The sequence below is a fragment of the Neophocaena asiaeorientalis genome, unplaced genomic scaffold (assembly GCF_003031525.2).
Source record: "Neophocaena asiaeorientalis asiaeorientalis breed wild unplaced genomic scaffold, Neophocaena_asiaeorientalis_V1.1 scaffold118, whole genome shotgun sequence".
Classification (NCBI taxonomy): Eukaryota; Metazoa; Chordata; class Mammalia; order Artiodactyla; family Phocoenidae; genus Neophocaena; species Neophocaena asiaeorientalis.
This window is the reverse complement of record NW_020175528.1, coordinates 13840739-13867337: the sequence shown is the minus strand read 5'-3', so window position 1 is coordinate 13867337 and position 26599 is coordinate 13840739. Positions and strand designations below refer to the sequence as shown.

The 26599-nt window shown below is 37.0% G+C and overlaps 1 protein-coding gene across 1 annotated transcript in view; it reads right to left on the bottom strand.

Annotated features, from left to right (window-relative positions):
* MME (membrane metalloendopeptidase) overlaps window positions 1–25471 on the bottom strand; it is a 261860-nt gene extending 236389 nt beyond the window's left edge. Inside the window, exon 1 of the mRNA XM_024769130.1 lies at window positions 25449–25471. The gene's annotated coding sequence lies outside the window, so the exon portion shown is untranslated. The remainder of the gene's footprint in view (window positions 1–25448) is intronic.
* Window positions 25472–26599: the final 1128 nt, after the last annotated feature.

Genomic DNA, 26599 nt, shown 5'->3' with positions numbered 1-26599 from the left:
TGTGTAGCCCGCCTCTTCTCAATTCTGAGGGCTCAGTCATTTATTCCTCAGCAAGAAGGGGCATTCCAGAGCAGCTCACATCACATAGCACAAACTACATCTGATTATGCGATACAACATGAATTCTATTGATCAGATCAAGGTTCTAGACAGTATTATATTCACTTTTCAATGCTCACAGAAATTGTTCTTTCTTGTAAATTCAAGTGTAACTGATTTTTATAAATTCCTAAGTGGGTTATGATTGTCTCCAGACATTTTCTATTTCTTGTTTTTTTGTCTCGAGAAAGAATGGCAACATCCTGCTCCTTTATCCTTAGAGGGGCCTTTCAGGTCTTTATTTCTCAATTACCCTCCTATCATTTGAGAGGCTGATTAGGTTTATTCACCTAATACCAAGAGCTTCATATCTACGGTAAAATTATTTTCCAGTGGAGCTCTGGGACTCTCTGGTGATCAATACAATTTACCCTGATTGATATTTTATAATATCTATGATGCTTGATAACATACTATGAATGTGTTAGCATGTCTAGCTTTACCTAGCATCAGAGATTTTAAAAAATTGCTTGTCTAAATCCTCTGGCACCCAATATCTGTATTAAATTGCCTTTGTTAATAGTGTAAGATTCTAACACACTTAGAAGGACCAAAAGCAATGCTATCTTATAATGATTTTGTAGTCTTGAATATGGTTGACCCAGGTTTGGGAGAAATATTAAAAATAGTTATTGAGAATCCACTCTTAAAACTTTTTTTAAAAACTTATTGTTATTGTTTTACCCCATTTGCTTCATCATTTGTTATTTGCTCTTGTTGAATACCTACTCTTTTACCGTGGCTTTACCTGCTTGCTGTTTCTAATTCTCACCCCAAACACAGGCAATATCATTGATATCTTAGTGATAAAAGGAACTAAGGCTTTAAGAGATAAAGCAGATATCTGTATTTTTTGCCTCTTTTTCTCCTTATAAGAATATTTCCTTTGGAGAACTATTACTCTCCATCTATGTGCTCAGATGGTTGGATCTAGGCCTGGGTTCCTGCTCCAGGCTTAGCAAATGAGGCAGTGGATTCTCTTTGCTAGGAGTGGATTCTCTTTGCTAGGTTCAGAGATGGGCACATGACCCAACTCAGGTAAATTAGAACCAATCAGCATTAGCCTCAGGACATTTTTCTGGAACAACTGGGAAAGGAATTCTCTTTCACTTGGAGTTGTTAACCTGAGGAATGTAAGTCTGGAGCTGCTAGAGATCTTTTTTTCCTACCACATAGAGAAATACTGTAAGCCTTGAGAACAAAGCCAACAGAGAAGAAAGGAGGACTGACAGAAAGAGCCACGATTCCTGAAATCAATATTTACAAGACAATGACTCAGTCATGTGAGCCAACAATTTCCCTTTTTGCTCAAACCAGGTTGATTTGGGATTCTGTCACTTGCCACTGGAAATATTCTGACTAATCAAGAAGCTATGCTCTTCTCCAAGGTTACAACAAAACTAACAAGTGTCAGGAGCTGGGATTTGAACTAAGTCCCGTCTTAGGTCAAACTCCTCTCTTTTTCAAGTAGAGACTATGCCTTCCAATCGTCACTGAGAGCTGGAGAACAAGGAGGAGAAAAGTGTATACATGCAACTTTTTAAGAAGCATATTTCAGTAAACCAGTTAGTTTTTTAACATGTCTGGCACACATGTCCTTGCAGAATACCATACTCAGTACTGTGGCAAATGAAGAAAGAAGTAGAAATCAGAATAACTCCCTGTGTAAGTTATAAATTAATGCAGGATAAAAGACACAAAACTCATAAAAAGTAAAGCAGGAGAAAAGACAAACTGAGAAGTTAAATGGATGAAAAATTGATAAAACATTTTAGTCTGAGAGAAAAAGTAAAAGGCCATTTTGTATCTTCAAATCATCACCCATCTCTGGTGTTTCCAACACTATCCACAGAGTGACTTTTCCTCTGACCCTTTAGGTATATAACACTAGAGTCATCTTTAGTTCTCTCTTGCCTCCATCAAAAAGTCTCTAAATGAGTCGTGATGATTCTGTTTCTAGAACATTAGTTAGCTTTTCATATTTCCATGGGCCTGGGCATTTTTATATTAAGCCAGGACTGCTGCAATAATATATTCACTATACTTCTGTTTTCAAGCTAGGGGACTCTGTAACCCAAGAACGTACTAAACTGGTGTGTTTTAAACTATGGGCCACTATCCATAAGTATATTATAGGATTGCTTTAGTCGATTATGACCGTGTTTCTTTTTTTTTTGATCGTTTTTTTTTTTTTTTTTTTTTTTTTTTTTTTTTGCGGCACGCAGGCCTCTCATTGTTGTGGCCTCTCCCGTTGCGGAGCATAGGCTCCGGACGCACAGGTTCAGTGGCCATGGCTCACAGGCCCAGCCGCTCCGCGGCATGTGGGATCTTCCCGGACCGGGGCACGAACCCGTGTGCCTTGCATCGACAGGCGGACTCTCAACCACTGCGCCACCAGGGAAGCCCCCGTGTTTCTTTTTAAATAGAATAGAATGGAGTATAGCAAGGGTAGGTATTACAGCACAACAATTCTCTTTTACATAGATGTAGATATGAGTATTGCTATAGATATAGGTATTGAAGTAGATCTAGGTATATGATGTGAATGTGTGTGTGTGCATGTGTGTACTGAGTTGTTTTATAAAATATATTTTTTGTAGTGTAGGTTATGAACAAAAAAGTTTGAAAGCCAACGAACTGGACCAAGCAGTAATCAGCAATCAAAGAGAATATATTAGCAAATAACCTAGCTTGTGCAACCACAGGAATCATCATTATAAAATACAAATTTGCGTTTTTATTTCCCTTTCTGGGAAAATTACAGTAAATATAGATTTCCATAAGTTCTAAGCACTTTCAAATGTGCTTCAAGGTTGACCACCGATGATGCTTCCTGTGAAATAATCCTTATCTGTCATTGCTCTCTGAGCATTGCTCCTCTCCTCTCTGCCAAGTGACAACACTATCTCCATTCAGAATCTTGTTCAAAACACACCTCCTCCAGAAACTGTGAGGAACTTTGCCCTTGGGGAAAGTTAGCTTATACCTCATTTGGTTAAAATATTTTAACGTATTACTAAAACAGTATATGTCTACTGTAGAAAATTTAGAAAATACAGAGAAAAAAAGATATAAAGACAGAAAAGGAAAATCATCCATACTAATCTAGAATTATCCATGATTAACACTTTGGGTTAGCTATAAATCACCTCTAGATGGCCATGGAAAAATTTTCACTTTGAGCTGTTGAAGGGGAATCATAATTCCCCCCAATTTTCCCAATTAAAACTTGAATAAAATATAACCAACGTGGTCATAAATCACTGATAATTGAAAAATTAGTAATTATCACTCCTGAGTTTTAAGTACCAGAAGAACAGGAGCTTGACCAAGACTACCTGTGATTAAAGAACATTTATAAGAACTGATGTAACTTACTAGTTTTATTAACAGTCTGTGCCAATTTTGCTTTGATTCAGAAAACCTGATTTTCAGAGTGTCATAATGTTTTGGGTTGGCAAAAACTACGGTATATACCTGGTTAAACCTGATGAGGAAGAACTCAAAAATCTGGGAAAACAAAACATGTGGAAAACATTAGACTAAGTCCTTTAGAGAAAGACAGGATTGCATCTGTAACTCTAGTTCAAGTTTCTTCAGTCTCCCTCCTACCCCCAAACCATCTCTGTCAACCATCTTTCTAAAAGAATGAATGATAAAGCTAGCAAGAATAACAAGAGTCTTGCTGAATGCTGATGTATTTTCTTTCCTTTACTTGAATACCATGGGAAGTAAGTCTGAGGCTGTGAATATTAAAGTTCATGGCCTGGTTTACGTCTCATCCCTGTGTCTTGTCCCCACATTTCTGGGCCAGATTTGGAGCTCCCAGTAACGTCAAATGGCACTTTGCCCTGAGGCAGGAAACTGAATGGGTTTTAGGAACAGAATGAGGATTTGCCCCAGTGGGAATGCGTAAAGGAAAAGGAAGTTAGCTTTTGTTAAAGAAGCAAAAAAGTCTGTCTAGAAGTTGAAATAAAAAAATAAAACTTTTTCAGATATCTTTGTTATTTGAGGTAGGAACTGTGGCAATATTTGAAGTCAGCAATTTAGCAGTTTTTATTCAATTGCCCTGTAGAAATAGTAGTATCTGTAAGCAGTAGTGTCCTGAGGTCTCTGTGATCTTTTCAGAAAGTCTTTCCTTATAATGGGTCATAAAAAACTTGTGATAGGAATTTAACAAAACACTCAGTATTTAAGAAATTCAGATTCCATCTTGGGCTTTCCATGGGGATATATTGCATTTTACCTCAGGAAAAGTCAATTGCTTTGGAAGTCCCTACATGGCCAGCCTCGTCCCAGGGAAAGGATGGATGAAAGGCAGACTCTGTTGAGCTGAACCATTTGAAATTGCTGGTAACAGATAGTAGGCACCTTAGATACGTTATTATTGCTTTAATCCCTACAATTCTGCTTTGAGGTAGGTACTATTGTCCACAGGAAGCTGACCAGAAAGGGGGTCAGAGAGTAAGGTAATTTACCTAAACTAGGGTCACTTGGCCTATCTGTGTTGGAGTTGGAGTTCAAATAAAATCTGACTCTGAAACCAGTGATGAGTTAGTTTATCAGAAAACAAAAGTTCTAAAGACATTCCTGAAATGCTTCCTTGGAGGTCCAAAATTAAAAATGATTCACTAAATGTATTATGGTAGAAAGAGGATCTACTGTCTTTGGAAAGAAAAAGGGGAAAGAATGAGGGAAAGCTAAGTGTAGAAGATCAAAATTAATTATTACAGTGAAGGACAGAGTCAACTGTGCACAAGTCATATACCTGGGACAAAATAAAAGCGATAATTTGCCGCTTAAAAAAAGCAAGACGTAGTGTATACATGCAATGGTAATTTGGAATACAAAAGGAAATTAAGAAATTATAGAAAATACAGACTGGTGATTTTAAAATAGTCTTAGAACTCTTTATTGTAAACACTGTTAGGATCCTTTAAGAGTATCTAACAAATCAGACCCAAATTATGACTCTAGGACACTAATTTTTTGTCAACTGTAGGAAATGAATGCATGAGTTTTCTGAGTTCATTTATTGATGTGCAGATGTACCCAGGTTATACTTTTTGCAACCTCAAATGTTTGCTCTGCTTTCTAAAGGACTTAGAGGGCTTCATTCAGCCAGTTACTTTATTATAGATGGTTCCTTCACTCTGAGACAGACCAAATACACAGAAGAAATATGTTTTTCTGTCTTTGAGTGAAAAAAATGTTATGTATGTTATAATCAGCATTATGTATGTTAATAATCAGCCTTCAACTATTTTAAAAAAACAAACCATTCACCAAAAGGCAAACCTTTATTATATCTCTACATATTTGATCCCCACCACTTAGTTGAGTAAAATGTGTTCAGTTAAGTCACTCAAGAGGTGGTATCTTCCACTTGGAACAATATAGAAGTGAGGTTAACCAGGGTTCCTGTATTACTCATGGGTTCTGCATGTATAGTGACATAAAGTCATAAACAAAAAAACTATTACCTTTATAGTTTTTAATGATTTTTTTTCTTTTTTTTTCTTTCTTTCTTTCTTTCTTTTTTTTTTTTTTTTTTTTTTTGCGGTACGCAGGCCTCTCACTGTTGTGGCCTCTCCCGTTGCGGCGGAGCACAGGCTCCAGACGCGCAGGCTCAGCGGCCACGGCTCACGGGCCCAGCCGCTCCGCGGCATGTACCCCCGTCCCCTGCATCTGCAGGCGGACTCTCAGCCACTGCGCCAACAGGGAAGCCCTAAAGTAAATAAATTTTTAAAAAGAAAAAACCCACAGGCCGCATAGCGGCTGGGCCCGTGAGCCATGGCCGCTGAGCCTGCGCGTCCGGAGCCTGTGCTCCGCAACGGGAGAGGCCACAACAGTGAGAGGCCTGCGTACCGCAAAAAAAAAAAAAAATTATTTACTTTAAATCTACATTAGGAATCTAATATCTACAGCTGGCCTTTAAACAAAATAATGATTATAATAGTATCTCTGAAAATATAAAAGAGTTAAAACATCACTAAAAAGCAAACTTAAATGTTGCTCAAAAGAAGATTAAACCATTCAAAATTCTGCGGGTGAAAAGCTGTTAGGGAAATACAGTTAGCTTTCACACACTAGTACATTGCTTTTCTGTTTTGTTTTGCATTATCAATCTTCATTTTTTAAATTCTTTTTCTATCTTTTGTCTGACTTTTTAATCACCTAACTGTTCCCGAGAAAGGTTCCAAAGGTTTGGTTCAATGAACAGACTGTATGGCAAAGAAACTTTGAACTAAACCTTAGATAAATTACAATAATGGACAGGGCTGGGCTGGGATCAGTGTCACTTGCCTTGAAGCAAAATTTAAGGGGCACCAAAAAAGTAAAATTTTAATGTAATATTTAATGCAATACACAAAACACCCATGATGAACAAAATAAAAATTTTAAATAAAAGCAAACTTGTTCATTTGCTTTACCACCCTGCATTGTTGCACGGCTGTTTCCAATCAGCTCATAGTTCCCAGCCAGCGTGGCCCTCATGTCCTCTGCCACGTTGTCAAAGAGGGTTGACAATTGTGTGTGAACAGTATATTGATTGTAGAATTGTTATTAATTTTTCTACTTGGTTCAGAATAGGGAAAGATATAATGCATACTTTTTCTTTTGTCCCACCTCCAACATGGCTCTGCTCAGCACTGTTAACGAACTGAATCCCAAGCAGCTGATAATTCAGAATTAATCAGCATTTGCTTTGGGGTTTGAAAATGAGTGTGTTTAATGTCCTGAGAATTTGCTGCAGACAAAGCTAGGAATTATGTCATGGGGATCTAAAGGAATTAAAACATGTTCTAGTTTTCCTCTCAAATTTTGGAACGCCAAGGTCAACTTTAGCACTGCTCTAAGCAAAAAGATGTATGCCTAAATCCCTAGTGTGGTGCCTGACATGGATTAGCTGCCCAATGCATGTTAGTTTTCTGATCTCTCAAATTCTCACAGGTGGAAAAAACACTGTGGTATTAGTTGTTAAATAGAAAGTGATAGTAATAATAAACAGTAATCATTCAAATTTATTAAGAACTCTTGAAGGCCTTAAATTATTGCACTTGGTAACTTTAAAAATTATTTTTTCCTAGTCTTCTATATTTTTTTTCAAGGCTATTAAGTCCTGGTTCCCATCTCTCAAGACAAAAATTAAGCATAACTATTTCCCAGCTCTTTTCTCCTATAAGCAAAAACTAAAAGATGTGCCATGTAGGTTTCTGTGAGATTCTGCTTTATTTCAATGTGTGAAACTCCTTGAGGTCATGTTCAGTGTCTTGAACATATTTTTCTCAATAAGTGCATATTGAATTAAATGCTATGATTTGTAGCAGCAGCCTATCAATTTTTGCTTTTTTTTTCAGGTTTCATGGGGAAGGTAGCTTTCATGTGCCTGGCTAATTTCAGCATGGAGCAACACAATGCTTCATGTGGGAACAATTAAAAGTACCTGGAGAGAGCCAAGTCCCCAGGAAACTCAACTTGCACCAAGCTGTGTGAGATCCCAGGGAGAAGTTCAAAAGATTTCTAGGCAAAATAGCCTTGTTGTCTGCTTAGAGGGTTCAAAGTAAGCTGAATCCCTCTCCCTCCCTTATGAAGATCTTTTTCCTGTATACAATATCAAAATTAAAACAAAACAAAACAAACCCAAACTTAGAAATAGAAGGTAATAGCAAGTTGTAATACAATTTCTTTGAGTGGAAATTTAGAGAGGAATTTGTCATTCAGTAGCTTGAAGATCTCCTACAAGTGCATTCTAAGTTTCTGGCATTTCTTCTTTTTCCCTTAGTTTGTCAAATTTACCCCTGCTATAAAAAAATAACATAACCTAAAATAATAATAATAATGGTGGGAATTTTAGATCTCATTATTAGGCTGGTAGCTCACAGACTAGGGGATGGGAGATTTCAAGGCACATTACAGAAGCAAGAACCTTGAGGATGGGTAGCCTCAGAAACAAGCCAAGGAATAAGAAGGTTAATGTAGAGGGTTTTCACATGGCACATTGCACCTTTTGATTTTAAGGGCAGTCCAAGAAAATACATGTAAAGGAGCTTGTTGAGGACACACAATGATGGTTATTTTTATACAATCTTCAAAGTATGTAACTAGCCTCTGGGAAAACAAAAGTCAACCATGTGATGCTGCTTAAATCTTAGTGGGATGTCATGCACATAGTAGGTATTTAATACTTTTGAAGTTCAATTTTGATACTGATTTTGTTTATATGCAAACCTCTTAAAAGCATTATGCTATACGGCTTTGAGTTTTGCTCAGTAGCGAAATGAATTTTTTTCCCAGGTCAAAAACTTTTTTTTCTTTTAACTATACACTCATTAATAATCCCATTATACTTAAAACATATTCATTGATTTACTAGTTATGATATAAATAACAGATTCCTTAGTGTTGTTTTCTTAGGGGATTCAAAATCTAAAATGAAACACTATTCTGTCTGCTTGCCAAAAAATACTACAAACTTTATAAAACAGTGTTAGTTATACAGGAAAAAAATTTAGTCATGCATTACTGATTTTACAAAGGTAATTTTACAGAGGTAATCTTGCATAAAGTTATTAAAGTTATTTAAGTTATTAAAGGAAATATTTTTGATGACTTGAGCACAGAACAATTTGACCTGGATTTTGAAAGCCATGTAGCCTAGTTTAAAAGTGATATGTAGTGGTGTACCTGGTATTACTGTTCTAAAGGGAAAAAGAATTTAAGTAACATTTTTCACTTGAAATCCATTGATTGAAATGGAAGGAGGGTCTGTGAGAGAGACTGTAATAGCTTAGGATCAGTCGCATTTTCTTTCAGTCTAGTTGTCTGGCACAATAATAGGTCAAAAACCTTAATGTGCAGCATTTGAAAATAAAAACTTTTAGGACTTCCAGGTCCTTTCAGTGGATCCACAATAAAATGTTCATGTTGTTCATCCAGTGGAAGAACTGACTTAGAACAGAGTAAGAACAGGCTTACTCAGACCAGTGCTTTGCTTCATGAGAGAAGAGTAATCTCAGGCTTTCCCATGTTATTAAAAAGGAGTCTCTGTGAAAATACTGACATTTAGTTTGGTATTCATTTGGATGTTGAGAAGCTGTCAACTCCCCAGATCAATTTGAGTCATGTTAAAAATACTTTGGTATGTGTGGTTTGTTAACCGCAGGTGTTTGGCTGTGAAAGTTGAAACACAAACATGCAGCTAGAACATTGTGCTGGTATGATGGGTTCACAATGGTTTGAATGGAAGCTGAGAGAAAACATCATTTATTACCAATTAATTTATTTCCTTTTCAGAAGTGTCTTTGTGAAGCCAAACATCTGGGTAAAAAACAAAAATCCTTAGAGAATCCTTTGCAAAGATTTTTTTTCTTCATTCATCCAATCATTTATTTATTCAACAAATATTTATTGCGTGTTTATTATAGACAAGGTCTTACTGCCAAAGAGCTTAGAAGGGGAGAAAGTTATGCACACATACTAATATTATTATAGAAGTTAGAAATAAATTGGAGAGTGCCACAAGAGAGATGTAAATACCCTGTTATACCTGAGCAGCTCACTTACATATAGCTGGGAGATTCAGGGATGCCCTCTAGGCAAGAAGGCATTGAGCTGAGTTAGATTGTTTTCATTCTAACTGAGGTTGAGGCTATGTAACAGAGACACCTTTGATTGCAAAATGCAGAAAACACAACTAAAACTTGAATTAGGATACAGGGAAGGGCAAAATCCATAAAGCATGATGGTTCTCATTTAAACCATATGCTTTGAGTACAGTGGGAGCATGTTCTGCAAGATTGGGAAGGGGAATGAGTGGTGTGCTTACTAGAGTGTGAGAAGAGATTGGCTTATAAAGCCGCATCCATTAAACAATAGCCTAAGATGTAAGGCTAAAGGTAGATACAGCTGTAAGTGTCAGAAGAAGAATTTAACAGTACACAGAAGAAAAAGAAGTAGGAAGTAGAAAGCTACTTGCCTTTGAAGTAGCAAAGGCAAGGGAAGATAAAGAGTGCTTGTATTATTATCATGAGAATGAAGTTAGAGGGATGGGTATGTATTCTAGATCTGCCAGTTGTAGAACTAATAGCACTTGGCATCCAAACTGAATGTGAATATTGATGATTTTCATCCTGTCAGAAACCAAATTAGTATATAGGAACATGTGTGTGAGGGATAAGACTATATTCAATTTGGTGTATATTGAGCTTAAAGTATAGATAGGATATGCAAGTAGAAATGTGGAGCAGGTTTTTGGATATGAGCGCTGGGGAGATGTCAGGATGGGGCCATAGATCTAGGAGCTCTGCAGAGGTGATACTAGTAGTCTAGTGATTGTCAGAGTGTATGTTGAGAGAAAAAGAAGAGAAGATGGTCAAAATGTTTGATGGCAAACACTAGGACATTTAGAAAAGTACAGATATTTCATTCTCCTAAACCAACTGAAAACCTACTTGAATTTTCACTTTTCATCTACATGGTTTCATAGATGGGGACATTTATATTTAATTGCTTGTGATTTTAAAATTTATTATTATATGTGGGAAAGTATGGTGATTTTTAACCATACTTTCCTGCATATAATGTAATATCACATCTTCTCTAAATCTTTACTTTTTAGTCTGAAAAGTTTGAACAGTCAAAGGATTTGTTTTCTAATTGGTCTTCTCAAATATGGACATTATTCATTCTGTCTTCTGATCTATGCCAAGCATATTTTGATATTTTGTATGTTGGCCTTCAAGTGTACTCATTAAACCTCTACCTGATTTCTTTACTGGAGATACTTATAAGCTGCTTTGAAAATTCCGTTTGATGAACATTAGTTGATATTGATTATAGTAAACATCTGAGAACATATTTTTATATCATTTGTATTGGTTAGCATTTGGAATAAAGGATATTTCAAAATGCAAGGCCAGAAGAGTATTTGGTCATGTCATGGAGATTTAGCATATAAGCCTATAATTTCCTTGTTGGCTATCATTATTATATATTTTTTTGTTTGTGAAAGCAGACAGTAGGGTGCCTCACACATAGTAGGCATTTAATAAGTGTTAATTCAAGTTAAATTTAAAGTGACCTAAAAAGGAGGTTGGCACTTATTAATACCTTAGAAATGTTAGTGTTGTCTAGCTCTGTAAATGGAGCAACATTTCACTGCTGAGGGATGGACTGATGGAATAATTAATAATTACCAGGGTTAGAAAACAATATTTTCATAATAATAGATCATCTGTGCATGGAAATATGCCTATGTTAACAAGATAAGTCCACTCAAAACAATAAATAATTTGACATCTGTGTTGGAAGGCCTGGAAAAAATACTAAAGAGATTCAGTTAAATATTTTTAACAGAGTTAAATGATGAACACATGTCATAGATAGCAAGATAAAAGGGAGTATGATATATCTGAGTATATTTTACTTCCTAGAATGCATTATTACACAAGGTTATCAAAATTATATTTTTGGGAGAATAACTGTAATCTTGAGTGGCTAAGAAAGTTATTCAGCCTAGGAACTGGGAGATAGACTAAAGGTTTATTTGTAGTGAATCCCTCTAGCCCTGTGGATCTATAAAGCTTATCTGGGTCAATTTATTTCCTTTCATGACAGAAATAATAAAAAATTAAAGCTACTTTATTTTTGCAGAATTGAGCTAAAATTGGCTTTTTGAAAATTCATCACCCTCTCAGTTTAGTGTGTTTCTTTAACAAGTGTAATTTCGCACTTCTTGTCAGTGGCTTGAAAAAAGAAATCTACAATTTTTATATACAATATCATCAATGCTACAATGATTATATTTTCTGATCTACATGTCCTCAGCTTAACTTCCAAATACAAAGGTGTTTTCACAAAATACAAAAGAATGTAAGCATTTGGGAAGTTTTGTTAATGACAGTATAAAAACAAGTAAGTTTCACCAAAAATTGCCAGATATTTTTTTTTCTTAGGACTCTAATCTCTCTGCCTCCATCTCCACATGGTCTTCTTTTCTGTGTCTCTGGGGACAATAGTTTTAAGGCAGGCTGCCTGTGCTCTCTCAAAGAATGAGTGAATCCATTACATGAATAAACTCTTTTCCCTTTCTCTGTAGGTAAATTCTTAAGACAAACTATACTTCACTTTCAAGCGAATTTTGGGTAAACATTTTACTTCTTTTTTCTTGATGTATGTCATCCTTGAAAATTCAGAGAACTAACTCAATGTTTAGGAAATGTTTCTTCTCTAATCATAAACAAAAGAGCTGAAAGAATGCTTATTTTAAGGGAAATTTAATTATATATTTTTGGATTGCTTAATTCCTTACATACACACATGTTGTTTTGTATAAACTCAAAAGACCTCTTTGAGACTTTTGTCTTAAGAATAGGAAGTTCTGGGCTTCCCTGGTGGCACAGTGGTTAAGAATCCACCTGCCAATGCAGGGGACATGGTTTCGATCCCTGGTCCGGGAAGATCCCACATGCCACGGAGCAACTAAGCCTGTGCGCCACAACTACTGAAGCCACGCGCCTAGAGCCCGTGCTCCACAACAAGAGAAGCCACCGCAACGAGAAGCCCGCACACCGCAACAAAGAGTGGCCCCTGCACGTCACAACTAGAGAAAGTCCGTGCACAGCAACAAAGACCCAATGCAGCCAAAAATTAAAAAAAAATTTTTTTTTAATTAAAAAAAAAGAATAGGGAGTTCTATTTTTCCAAGTATAAGGGAGTTGCAGGTGCCAGGAGTTTCAAGTTTTACTTAAAATTAAATTACAACTCATATTTGAGGAAAATTGGCAAAAAACTGGCAAGAACATGTCATCACTGGAAAACAAAAGCAGCTTATGATTTCTTGGTACCTAACAAAATAGTCATAAAGATAGTACAGTAAATGCAGATGGAGGCCGGTTTCTTCATGACCGACTACTGAGCCATCATGAATCTGAAAAAAACTTGCAAATTAGGGAAAATTTCTTTGATGTAAAATGTTATCACAGCTATACAATCATAACCCCAATAAGCTTACAATTCTTAAGTACCAGGTGCCTTGAGAAGGGCTTTGTAAACTTAGTGTAATTTAATCCTCTCAAGAGCAGTAGGGGGTAGATGCTATTATATGAGAAGACTAAACAAGAAAAATCTTAGGCAACTTCTCCAGTTTATAGAACTAGCAAGAAGTGGGTCTGGGATTCAAACCTGAGGATCTAACATTAGGGCATGCTCTTATCCAGTTATTATGATGCATCCCACTAAAATGCAAATGTATATATGGAAACAGCATGAATAGTAATGATGAGTTTAACCTCTGGTGAAAATGCTTTTTGGTATCCCTTCAACTCAGTGTGGAAAGTGGATATTTTCTTAATTCTAACTTATCTGCATACTTGTGATTCTTAATCTTTTCTGGGTTCCTGACTGATTCAGCAATTAAACAAAAGCTAAGGATATTCTTTCCATTAAAAAAAAACAAAACACATGCACATAAACCATTGCTTAGAGTTTCAGAAGTGTCACAGGAAAAAGCCTCATCTTTCCCTCCCCTGGTAGCATCACCTTCCTAGAAAATTAAATTTTGGTTAATTACCAGGATGGAGAGTCTCCTTACCCTATCACATACTTCTCTATTTATTAGATGTGTTACTTATTAGATCAGTTAAACTGTTGTGCTTAATTACACTTGATCTTTTGTAGATAGAAAGAAAACTCATTAACTTAAACAGTTACCCGTTCATGGCAAAAGGAAGATGTTTGAACTGAATTGGATAATCTCAAACACCACTTGAAAAGTTGACCTGAATTTCAATGATGCATTAGAAATTTCACTGATAAATGTCTGAGACCAAGTAACTGTGAGTTTTCAAACTCAAAATGGGATTAAGTGCGTGACTTGAAGAAGTTTAAATTTACCTTGTGTCAGTCATCCCTTGCTTAGTCTAGACCTGTCCCTGCAAGTTTTATATTCATCCCAGCACTCCCTGGGCTGTGATGCCAAATCCCAGAATTGAGGAGCTGTCAACTTGACAAGATATTGGTGATTTTTCTCCCCTCTATCAAATGGAGTAGTTCCCAAAGGTTATAGTACTTGGAACATAATTATGAAGCCTGACTTCTCTACACAGAATCATGGCCTTACTAAATCGCTACCAGTGTGGTGGTCTATGGCTACTTTCTGATACTGGGGGAAACCAGCCTTGTTTCTGGTTTTTCTCACTGCATCCCAGGAGGATCAGCTGCACCTGCACCTGGCACATGAACTTTCTTTGTTCCATACCCTCTACTCTTAGTCCCTCATATTTGGGTGACCTCTAGCTATTAGGGGATCCATTCTCCTGTAACTTGGTAATTGGGAACAGCCAGGTCTTCCTCAAGAAGAGTTTGGAGGAGGGGGAATCATTACCCTTGTCTTTATGATTCTCTCATTCCCACCTATCTTTCTATGCCTCAGTTTCCTCTTCTACGAAATTGGGAGAACAATAGGATTATTAGTGAAGACTAAATGAGTTAATGCATATGAAGAATGTAGAACAGCGTATGGCGCTATGGAAAAGTTGTGGTGGTTGTTACTAAGAGTACTGTTAGTATTATTACTGCCCAGGCTGGAGCTCAGTCAAGAATGGCATGTGGCCAGTTCCCAGCCACAGTTAATGGTAGCTTCCAGTTAAGAGAGGGAAATGTCTCTTCCAGTTAAGAGAGCTCCTTCCAGTTTGAGAGGGAAAATTCAAATGAATACATTCAGTAATTTTTGTGATATCCACTATGTGCCAGAAACAGTGTCATCTGCTGAAAACTTCATATGACCTAATAAAGTCAGAGGAGCTGTGTTCAAACGATAACTAAAAGTGTCACAAAGATAAACCTTGAATTTAATGTAAAGCATGCCTAGACACTTGGTCAGTGGCATGAATGGCATTTCCTTGTCTACCTTGGCTGAAGCAAGGGTCCCCTTCCCAACTGAATTCCTGCCCTTTTAATTCCTGACAACACTTACACTTTGTTCTCTTTACTTGAAGAGAGCACATTTTCTACATGGTTTCATCTTATTTCTTCTCTGGGCTTCCTACAGACAACCACAGTGCTTTACTTGTTTAGATCAGTTTAATCATCTCCCAGGTATGGTGAACAGTTTTGCTATGCTCTTCTTATCCTGTTTATCATGGTCCTTGACATCTGTTGGTTCTCTAAGTTGACTCAGCCTAATGGATTTGTTTGGCGTTTAAATTGTGTCAGGTATAGAAGTAAAAAGGTGAATACTAAGCTGTTTTTTCCGTTGAGGAGCCTTATAGTTCCATGTGGAGGAGACATACCCGAGTAGGGCATCTCAGTGTGTTATGGCGAGTCTGAGTGCACAGGATACTTTGGCACCCATCCATGTTACAGCTTCCTTTCCATTCCCCATTTCTTATCACAACATGTACCACCCATTATGTGAAAACCTGGTGTTCTTGACTCACAATCTGTAGGCGTTACACTCTGAGTTTTTTCCAGTACTGGTAATGGGTTGTACTGAATCATTTATTTACATTTCCTTGGCCAGCTTATTTTGACATATGACATATATTTACCGATGGAGAAAACACACACAGTTTGTGAGCGCAGTGTGATGTATTTCCTCTGGAAATAGAAGTGAGAGAGACAGCATTTAAGTTTTACTGGCTGAAGAGCTACCTTGGTGTTTTTAAATGGGTCCAAAGTAGTACATGCTTCATTATCCCTTCTGTGTGTATATGCACGTGTAGACGTACATGCTGTGAAGGACGGGAAGAATGTAGGAACATCTATACGACGTATAATTTGAAAAATATTTAAAGCAAAGGAAAACAAGTGGCACATCACTAATTTGGACCCTTTTACCTGATTATTGCCAAATTTATTTGTCTGGACTAAGCATCTATACCTTCATCAATCCTTAGTGCTTGCTATGAAATAATATCTTGTTGTATGCGTTTTTTTAATCAGATTGGATCTCGGTTCAGTCAATATTTACTATACTGTAGGACTTGCTTTCACTTTACTGATTTTGCATTGCTCATCTAGTTCTAGAATAAGATTTCCTTATAGTTATAGTGCCTGCAATTCTGGTTATTTCCACAAGGTGAGTAGGGATATCTAGTTGTGACTTTGTGGGACCACAGATTAGATCTGCCCATGTTAGGATACATACAGTAACATATAGGCACATGATTCAATTTCTGACATGATGCTTTAGCCAAAAGATAACTTTCTTAGTTTTTCTCCCACCTCTCTGAGTGCTGCTTTTGGCATGGTTTCATAGCCTTTGGTCCCTCTGCTGGCATCTCCAGTGTTCCCCAGGATTCTCTCCTTGGCCCATTTCTATCTATCTTTTTTCTTACATATGCTCTCTTGGTCATCTCGTTCACTCTCATGACTTTTAAGTAACACCCATAAGATAATGAACCCCTGATCTTTATCTCCAGGCTGGATCTTTTGGGCTTCCTAAAGGAATCACCAGGAGTTCCCACTGGTACTACAAGCCCTACCTGACTCTATGGAAACCCATCTCTTGTTCCTCCTCCCCGTCACCCTCATGATGAAGCATCATTCCTCTAGACAGAAGCCAAAGTCACCCTTGACGCCCTTGATGCTCTTTCTCCTCTACCTTCCACATGAAGTCCTATCATTCAACCCCAGTGGACCTTCTCTGTTACTTCTGCTTCCCTGACACTACTTTAATCAAAGTCTTTCTTATTCCTTATCTGCATGATTGACAGAGCCTCTGTCTTTAATCTCTTTCTTCTACCACCCACATTGTTATGAGTGCCATCTCTCAAAAGCACACATCCTTCAACGTGACTCACCCCCCATGGCCTGCAGGATAAGGTTCTAACTCTTCAGCAAGACCTACAAAGCCCTCTTTCATATTTGGCTGAGCAAGCAGCCTCATCTCCTCCTGGCTCAGGTCTCCTCACAATGCTCCAGATGGCCTCTGCCCTTTGATTCTTTTGTGTTTTGTTCATGCTGTTTATTCTGTGTGGATTGTCCTCTGTCTTCCTTCTTCTCTGCCTAGAAAACTCTTCCTCATTTTTCAAGGCCCGTCTCAGATCTCCTCTGCTTGAGATGCCTTCTCCACCCTTCGCACTCAGTATGGGCTGCTCCCTGCACTGTGCTTCCACAGTACTCTCTACTTACCAAGGACACGTTCAACATCCAGAACTCAGTACTATAATAATTTATTTCTTTTTTTTTTAAATCCACAAAAGTTTGAGCTCCGGTTGGATAGGAAACTTCAAGTCATCCAATGTTTTTCTACTACTCTATCATATCTACTACCATGTCATACAGTGCCTATCATGTAGAAGACCCCCTCAACTATGAACCAAGTAAGTAAACTTTATAGTAATAGTTAAAGAAATATCAAGTCTTTCAACTTTCTTTCATGTATTAGCTTTTAGTATTGCAAAGTATTAGAATTTAATATGTTTATAGATTCCTGGTGGCTTGGGGTATCCACATTTTAAGCACTTTTGAGTTTAATAGCCTGTCTTTCTCTAAACTAGACCCATTAGTGAGATACTGCTGTGTGCCTCCTTAGTGTTCCCACCTCTGAAATGCACTAGCTATTCAATCTTAATTGGAAAAATTGGGGGGCAGAAGTGGCTTTTTGTTGCTCTAACTTTATTTTAATCTAAGGAATGACTTTGAATCACATTCACCTGGCTTAGTGGTTGCCACATCCTTATTTATTTTGTGACCCAAATTCATAAATGAAGATCAGGACACCTAATTTTTCTCAAATCATCCTAAACTGTCATGGTCCTCCTTTTCCAGTCAGAACCAGATTTTCCTCGCAAGTTGTGATTCTCACTCCACCAACTCCACCCTCCTGATGGAAATTTCATATACATTGAAGGGGCTTCATGTGTTCTGTTATCATTTTTAAAGCTAGATTTTGTCAGATACATGCCTTCTGTTCATAAAGAAGCATTGCTACTTTCTTCTGAATGTAATAGGGTGGGGGGCAGAATATCCTTCTAAACAGAAATGTAAGGCAATTTTTTTTAACATATGCTCATAAGGAATGTAGTCCCAAAAGATATTTCCTTCTGTGGTAAATCAAACTCTAATTCATGAATTTTAAAAATTATTCCTTCCTGCTGTGGACATGAATTTCTAAAGTGTGTGTGTGTGTGTGTGTGTGTGTGTGTGTAGACACTCATTACTGAAAGAACAGGGAATAGAACAAATCATGGCCAAAAATTCCTTTGAATAATAATTTATATAACCATGTCTCCTTTCTTTCCCCAATCTGGCTTCCTTATTATTTTAATTGTTTCTGCCTTTACTACTAATGCATGAATCTGTCTTTGCTAAATCATCTTTTTATACAGAAAGTAAAAGCTGTGAAATACAAACACACTTTCAAGTTAATAATAGTAACCTAATATTTATTGAACACTTACCATGAACCAGGCACACTAATAAGCACTTTACATAGATTGTCTCATTTTGGTTATGAATTATAATCAAAATGGAAATACTAAATGAAATACTTAAAAGCAAAGTAGAAGCAATACTTTTATAAAACATAGAAACACCTGAATAATTTCTTTTGCCCTTATATAAGCACAGCCCTCAGTCTGCTTTTGATCCTCAGCTGCCACAGACAAATTAATCACACTCTCTCTTCTTGCTTTCATTTTAGTCAGAGAACATTAAAGAAATATATAGTATTTCTGGGATACCAGTCCACAATCAGGCATTCTTAGTGTTATCAGTGGGCTACATGCACTCAGGGGAATTGTGAACAGTTAGAGGAAACTAGACCTAGAGAAACAAGGACTCATTTACCCATCCTACTTGTCAACTATTTTAACCCTGTAAACCAGGCAGTATTTTATTAGTATGTCTCTGTTTTAGTCAGTCTAGAGTATCAAGTCCACTATTGTTAACTGTTCAGTAGTAAACAATAGCAAAGAAGAAATGAAGAGATGCAAAAATGTTTCCTCTCAAAGAATTTGAGAAATTGAAGTGATCTTACCCTTCTGAGGCAAAAGTGATTTTACAGAGTTGAAAGTCCAGAAACTTTTAACATCCTGTAGAGTCGCACAACCAGTGAGCAACAGGTGAGAATGGAACCTGTGTCTTCTGTCTCCTGTGCAACTGTCTTTTGACCACAGAGAATACCTTTTCCTAGAATTTATCCCTTTCCATTTTATTTCCTTATCCACTGATTTTATATATTTTTGCAACAACATGATACCTTTTTTTATTTTCTTTCTTCTATTTCAAATTTGTTTTGCTGGTTTCTCTATACCCTCTTGCCTTTTGCTTTCTTTTCTTGGTTTAATAAAGGTTCTATTTCCCCTGCAGAATTTCTTTACTTTCAGTATTGCAATATTTTTGAATTACTTCTTACTTTTTCTATTTCCACTCAGAGCCTCTGAAAGGGGTTTAGAAATTTTATGTCTTTTTTTTAAAAAAATTATTTAATTAATTTATTTTTGGCTGAGTTGGGTCTTTGTTGCTGTGCGCGGGCTTTCTCTAGCTGCGGCGAGCGGGGGCTACTCTTTGTTGTGGTGCACGGGCTTCTCATTGTGGTGGCTTCTCTTGTTGCGGAGCAGGGGCTCTAGGCACGTGGGCTTCAATAGTTGCAGCACACAGGCTCAGTAGTTGTGGCATATGGGCTCAGTGGTTGTGGCTTGTGGGCTCTAGAGCGCAGGCTCAGTAGTTGTGGTGCACGGGCTTAGTTGCTCCGCAGCATGTGGGATCTTCCCGGACCAGGGCTCGAACCTGTGTTCCCTGCATTGGCAGGCGGATTCTTAACCACTGTGCCACCAGGGAAGCCCAGGGGTTTAGAAATTTTAAAATGCAATGTCAGTTCTCCAAATCAAATCAGCCAAAATAACAACAACCAAAAGCCAACAAAGATGAAAAATGCTATTTAGCCAAGTATGTTCATCTTAGGTTTGAATTTGCCTTTTTTTCCCTGTGCTACAGCTGCTGCTGCTGCTGAATCCTGTATGTTGAAATTTGTATGTTTTTCATTTTGGAAGATAGTAATAAGTCTGAGAGTAGAATAGTTATTCCGACAAAAATGTTTTTCAGAAGTATGTATTTGCATAGGAGAGAAAATAACTATGATATTATTGGTTATTTATTGCTTTTCTTTGTTTTTTAAATAAGTTTGTTTATTTATTTATTTTGGCTGCGTTGGGTCTTTGTTGCTGCACGCGGGCTTTCTCTAGTTGCAGCGAGCAGGGGCTACTCTTTGTTGCTGTGCGCGGGCTTCTCTTGTTGAAGAGCACAGGCTCTAGGTGCACAGGCTTCAGTAGTTGTGGCATGCGAGCTCAGTAGTTGTGGCTCACGGGCTCTAGAGCGCAGGCTCAGTAGTTGTGGTGCACAGGCTTAGTTGCTCCACGGCATGTGGGATCTTCCCAGACCAGGGCTCGAACCCGTGTTTTTTGTATTGGCAGGGGAGTCCTATTTATTGCTTTTAATTCATAACTTAGCAGTCAGCTACTACACAATCTTGTATTTAATCTCTGGTTATTCTATGTTGGTTCTGTATTTTCCAACTAGAATGCAATGAGGCACTACTGTGATTAGTTTATATGCTAATTTAAAATTTTAAATGGTATTAGATAGACATTTCTCCAAAGAAGACATACAGATGGCCAATAGGCACATGAAAAGATGTTCAACATTGCTAATTATTAGAGAAGTACAAATCAAAACTACATGAAGTATCACCTCATACCACTCAGAATGGCCATCATCAAAAAGTCTACAAATAATAAATGCTGGAGAGGGTGTGGAGAAATGGGAAGCCTCCTACGCTGTTGGTGGGAATGTAAATTGGGGCAGCCACTATCGAAAAGAGTATGGAGGTTCCTTAAAAAACTGAAAATAGAGTTACCATATGATCCAACAATCCCACTCCTGAGCATATATCCAGAGAAAACTCTAATTTGAAAAGATACATGCACCCCAATATTCATAGCAGCACTACTTATAATAGCCTAGACATGGAAGTAACATTTAGCTCCATTGACAGATGAATGGATAAAGAAGCTGTGGTACATATATTCAATGGAATATTACTCAGCCATAAAAAAGAATGAAATAATGCCATTTGCAACAACATGGATGGACCTAGAGATGATCATACTAAGTGAGGTAAGTCAGAGAAAGACAAATGTATTGTCACTTATATGCAGAATCTAAATTATGATACAAATGAACTTATTTACAAAATAGAAACAGACTCACAGACATAGAAAACGTATTTACGGTTACCAAAGGAGAAGGGGGTGAGGGATAAATTAGGAGTTTGAGATAGCAGATACAGACTACTCTATATAAAATAGATTATCAACAAGGTCCTACTGTATAGCACAGGGAACTATCTTCCACATCTTATAACAGCCTATAACGGAGAAGAATATGAAAAAGAATATATCTATATCTACATGTGTATGTATAACTGAATCACTGTGCTGTACACCAGAAACTAACAGAACATTGTAAATTAAGTATAATTTTAAAAAAATGTACTGGTATTGCATGTATGCATTAATAAAAGACATACATCTACTCAAACAAATTCCATTTCCTGTCTTGTCTGAATCACTTTTCAGGATCAAGTTCAAATAAGAGGGCAATGATTGACCCATATGCCCCTTTGACTGAAGAAATATAAAAAGTTTCCTTGTGCAAGAGCTGAGAAATGGTAAGATTCCCTTTATCTTCCTTTTATTTCCCCATGGTGATCTACTTTAACCTGCATCTGTGACCTTCACACATGAGGCCTGTGATGTAACAGAGAAAGGCAGAGACAGAAGACAGAGGGAGGCTTGGGAGAGAACTGTGATGAACACAGGCACCTCAGCATTTAAGTAACTACCACCATCATTGTTAAAATGCAACGGTTTGTTCAAGCTGCCTTGGGAAAAATTTTTAAAAACACACAAAAACTGAGGCATTTAAAAGCACTTCAGCTGTGTATGCATGTTTGCTTGCTTATTTTGTTTGGCCCAAAGAGGATTAAAGGGACCAAGGCGATGTTCACTCACCCTATTCAACTTTGCCATTTTGCAGCAAAGTGTCATTTCTGATCGCTGGTCTAGTTAAACCTGTGTGCAGATCACATAATTTTTGCCTGGCTTGATTTGAACAACACTTCCCCACATTTCTGGCAGGAGTTATGATCAGAACAGGACATTCATGAGACAGTAGCCTTGGCCCACAACATGCTCAGTGCAGAAAGGAATCCAGGCAGAGGGTTTAGTGAAAATGAAGAAGTGGCTCTAAAAGAAATGGCACATAGTCACCTCTTCTTTGTACTCCTTTGAATGGTGACTTTTATAGGAATTTTATTTTGTTTCCTATCCACCTGCCTTTAATAGTATCTATTCCCTCCCACCCTTAACTGCTCATTCAAATCTGTACTACAGCTGAATCAAAGAAAGAGGATTGAGGCATCTAGCTAGGAAAAGAGAATTTTAAAAGATAAAGTAAATAGAGAACAATACTTTGCAATTCAAGGAAACTTTCCCTGCTACTGTAGTCCACATTGGTTTTGCCCTTCTCTGTCTTCTGTAACATTTTAATCTGCCCCACTGAATAAGTCCTGATTGTCTGCTCTCTTGTATTTATGCCAGCTCAAAAGAGACAATAGTGTATAATCCAATAAGCAATGTTCATGACTATGCTTTGTAAACTATCAAGTATTGTGTAGTGTATTTAAATTTATTTTGTATGTTACTTCTGGTTCTCAATTTATGTCATAATTACTTTAAAAATTCTCTCTTATCTAACATTGTGCTGGACAAAAGGAGGGTCTATATTATTGACTCACTTAATAATCATTAATTATATTGTAAAAAAAATTATTTTCAACCATTGAAGAGCATTACGACTCAGTGCTAATATTCTTCCAGTATGATTCCATTAAAGCCAGATATACCTTCTGAGAGAAGCATTCAATTTGAAAGGCAAGAGCTCAGTTTGTCTTATTCCTAAATTCATGTTTCTTTTCCCCTTTGAATGAATTAGTTAGATTTTCCCATTTGAAAATGATGATTATTTCTCTGTTGCTAACAGGTTCTAGAGGTACCAAAAGACTTTAATAAAAAGAAAGTAATTTTAAAAATTGACTACAATGACTATTAATAATCCCTGAACAGTAATCTTCTTGAAGACAGAGACTCTCTGATATTATCTTTGAATTGTTTTTGGAACCTGGAAAACTATATTATAGAGGCAGGCTTAATTAAGGTATGCTGCATAAATGAATAGAAGTCTGATAGTAGGGGAGCGCATCTGTGACCAGCAGATCTTGGCTGTAACTATTGCTACCAAAAGAGAATTAACAGCATGAAAGGTATCTGGTTATCAAATGAGAAATAGCATGAAAATGTCTTTTAATTTAGAAGTCAGACTCCTGGGCTAATAATCATGGAGCATAAATTTGTCTATAACAAAAGAACATTTCCTATGAAAATGACTTGTTAACCTTCATTCTGTGATGGAGGTTTTATATTGTATAATACTTAGGTTTGTTCTGATAAGGACATCTAGTTGGAATTGCTACCTTATTGATATGCTGTCTTAATAATGGAAGTGAGCCTAAATTAACTGGGAAAGATAAAGCATGTACAAAATAGAGAAGAAAGAAATATCAATGATAGCAGGAAAAATCTGTAACCCTTAGATAAAGGATTTCTTGATACTAAACTCTAAAAAAATACTTGAAAGTAAACACACTTTTATAGGGCAACACTCCATCCATTATCTTTCTCTCTCCTTTGCTTAATCCAGCTCCTCTTCCTGCTCTGTAACTGTCTCCCAAGATTTGCTTCTCCTCCCTCAATTTGCTCTATTTATCCCATTTCTCATTGAAGCCAGCCCTGGAGTTTGAGTGCAAGTACATATTTGCAGCTGCATGCAGGCAATTTCTGTTTTAACATCCTATTTTCATCTCAAACCCAAGAACAGAAAATCTGAACGTATTCTTTCAAAATAACTGTTGTACTTACCTTACTTATTTTTCTCTTTATTTAGTGACCTATTAGGGGAACTTGGTCTCATTCTTCTTCTTTTATTTGCTATAGCTAAATTCTCTCCAAAACATTTATTCTTTCAAAAACATGTGGGAAATTCGTAGGCATAAAGTCACATTTACAAGAGTTCCCCTCTCTGATAGCAGTAAAGCTAACCAAAAGAACTAAAATAAAAAAAAAAATTCAAGTAAAACCATTTGTGCTGACCTTTAGAAAGGTCTTAACCTCATAATACAAATCCAACTATCATCAAGATGTAAGTTCAGTCTGTTTTATACAGGACACTAGTTTCTCAACACAGTACAATAAGTGACACTTAAGTGAAAGAAAAAAAAAAGTGGAAACAAGCAAACATGTGAATATGTAGGCCTTTAATTATATCCACTATCTAGAGAGGTATAGTCTATAACCATGAATGGCTGGTGGAAAAGAATAGAAATATTCTGTCTTGAGTCAATTTCTCAAGTGCAGCTCAGCCAGAATCTGAGAAAGCTCTAAGCTAAGCAGCTTCTTACTTGGGAGGGGTACGATCTAAAAACAGGTCCACTGTGAAACAAACTTCAGGCAACAAATGACCAAATACTCAAGGGCTAAAAACAAGCATAGAATGTCAGTCTGGTTGACTTTTCATCCAGGGGTGGACATAATGAAGCAGAAGAACAAACCAGTTCCCAGCAATATCATCTGTATTGTTGTGGTACGAATCAGGCCCTCGATCAGGCTTGCTAGATGTGGAGCCTGGACTTCCAACAAATTTTGAGAGAAACAGCAATAGAAACATCTTTGATCACAGTGCCTATGTCCCCACTTCCCTTCCTTTGGTCCGCAGGAAAATGCAAGAGACCTTACACCAGCAAATTTCAATCTTGTTTGTGAAGAGGAAGGTCTGAAGGGTGTCAAGGAGATGTCTCCCACCCTCTATTAGGGAAAATAGCAGAACATGTAGATATGCCCCCAGTCAAAGGTAAGGAAGTTGCACAAGGGGAAGGATCATATTGATTTTGTTCATCATTCTATGGCCAATACCTCTGGTAGCACCTGGCATAAAGGGGGCTCCTTAAAGATTTGATAAACAAATTATTATTGCAGAAGATAGGAGTATGGATTTTGAAGTTAGAGAGATGGTTAAGAGGACTAATTCTGCAACTTCTCAGCTTTGTGCCCTTGGACAAATTCTATAACGCTTTGTACCCTCATATGTACAATTCAGGTAATAGTAATATTTTGTTTTGGGGATTAAAAGATAAAATATATTTTAGATATTCAGCACATGACTCTGCTGGTTATTCTCCCTTTGGTCCTCCAGATTAGTTCTCCAGTAATGTCATTTTCTCCTCTTACCTCTTTAGGCCCAGGAAGCAGTAAGGATTTCCCATTGTTGCTGGTCTCTGGGCTCCTCAGCATCCTTTATCAGTTTCCTTAATCCCGACCACAGTTCTGTAAGGACTACTTAGGTGAATGTTTCTTCAATCTTCTGAACTGGATTTTGTTTTCTGATAGGAATTTGAGTGATACAGGGCCTGAAAGCAAGAATAATTAAACAGGATTAACTTTTGGTGTTGGTGTTGGTAGGTGTAGTTGTATTGGTAGTAGTCAAAGCAGTAATATAGTAGTACAGTAAGGAGAGTGGCAACTGTTATTGTTACTGTTATGAGCAGATCAAAATATAAAAGAAAATCTGCTAAAGCAAAAAAAGTTCCTAAAATGAATACAGTATTCCCTAAGATGGGAGACAAGTTTAGAATATAACAAGAAAATTAAAGATGATGTGGAACTTTTTGATACAAAGTGTTTTTAAAATTTGATATAAAATGATTCATCAACTAAATACAATACTAAGAAGAGAAATAGTGAAGAAAATTAATGTTGTTCCAAAACAAAAGAATTAATTTTAAACAAGGACACATCTAGAAAATAGAATCAGTAACTAACTTGAGAACCTAATTTTAAAAATACCAAGAAAAACTGAAGATGACACAAACAGCTGGAAAGATATACTGTATTCTTGGATTGGAAGAATCAGTATTGTTAAAATGACCATACTACCCTCGGCAATCTACAGATTCACTGCAATCCCCGTCAAATTACCAATTTCATCTTTCACAGAACTATAACAAAAATGTTTAAAATTTGTATGGAAACACAAAAGACCCCAAATAGCCAGAACAATCTTGAGAAAGAAAAATGGAGCTGGAGGAATCATGCTCCCTGACTTCAGACTGTTCTACAAAGCTTTAGTAACAAAACAATAGGGTACTGGCACATAAACAGATACATAGATCAGTGGAACAGGATAGAAAGCCCAGAAATAAATCTACACACTTATGATCAATTAATCTATGACAAAGGAGGTAAGACTATACAATGAGAAAAGACAGTCTCTTCAATAAGTGGTGCTGGGAAAACTAGACAGCTACATGTAAAAGAATGTGATTAGAACATTCTCTAATGTCATATACAAAAATAAACTCAAAATGGATTAAAGACCTAAA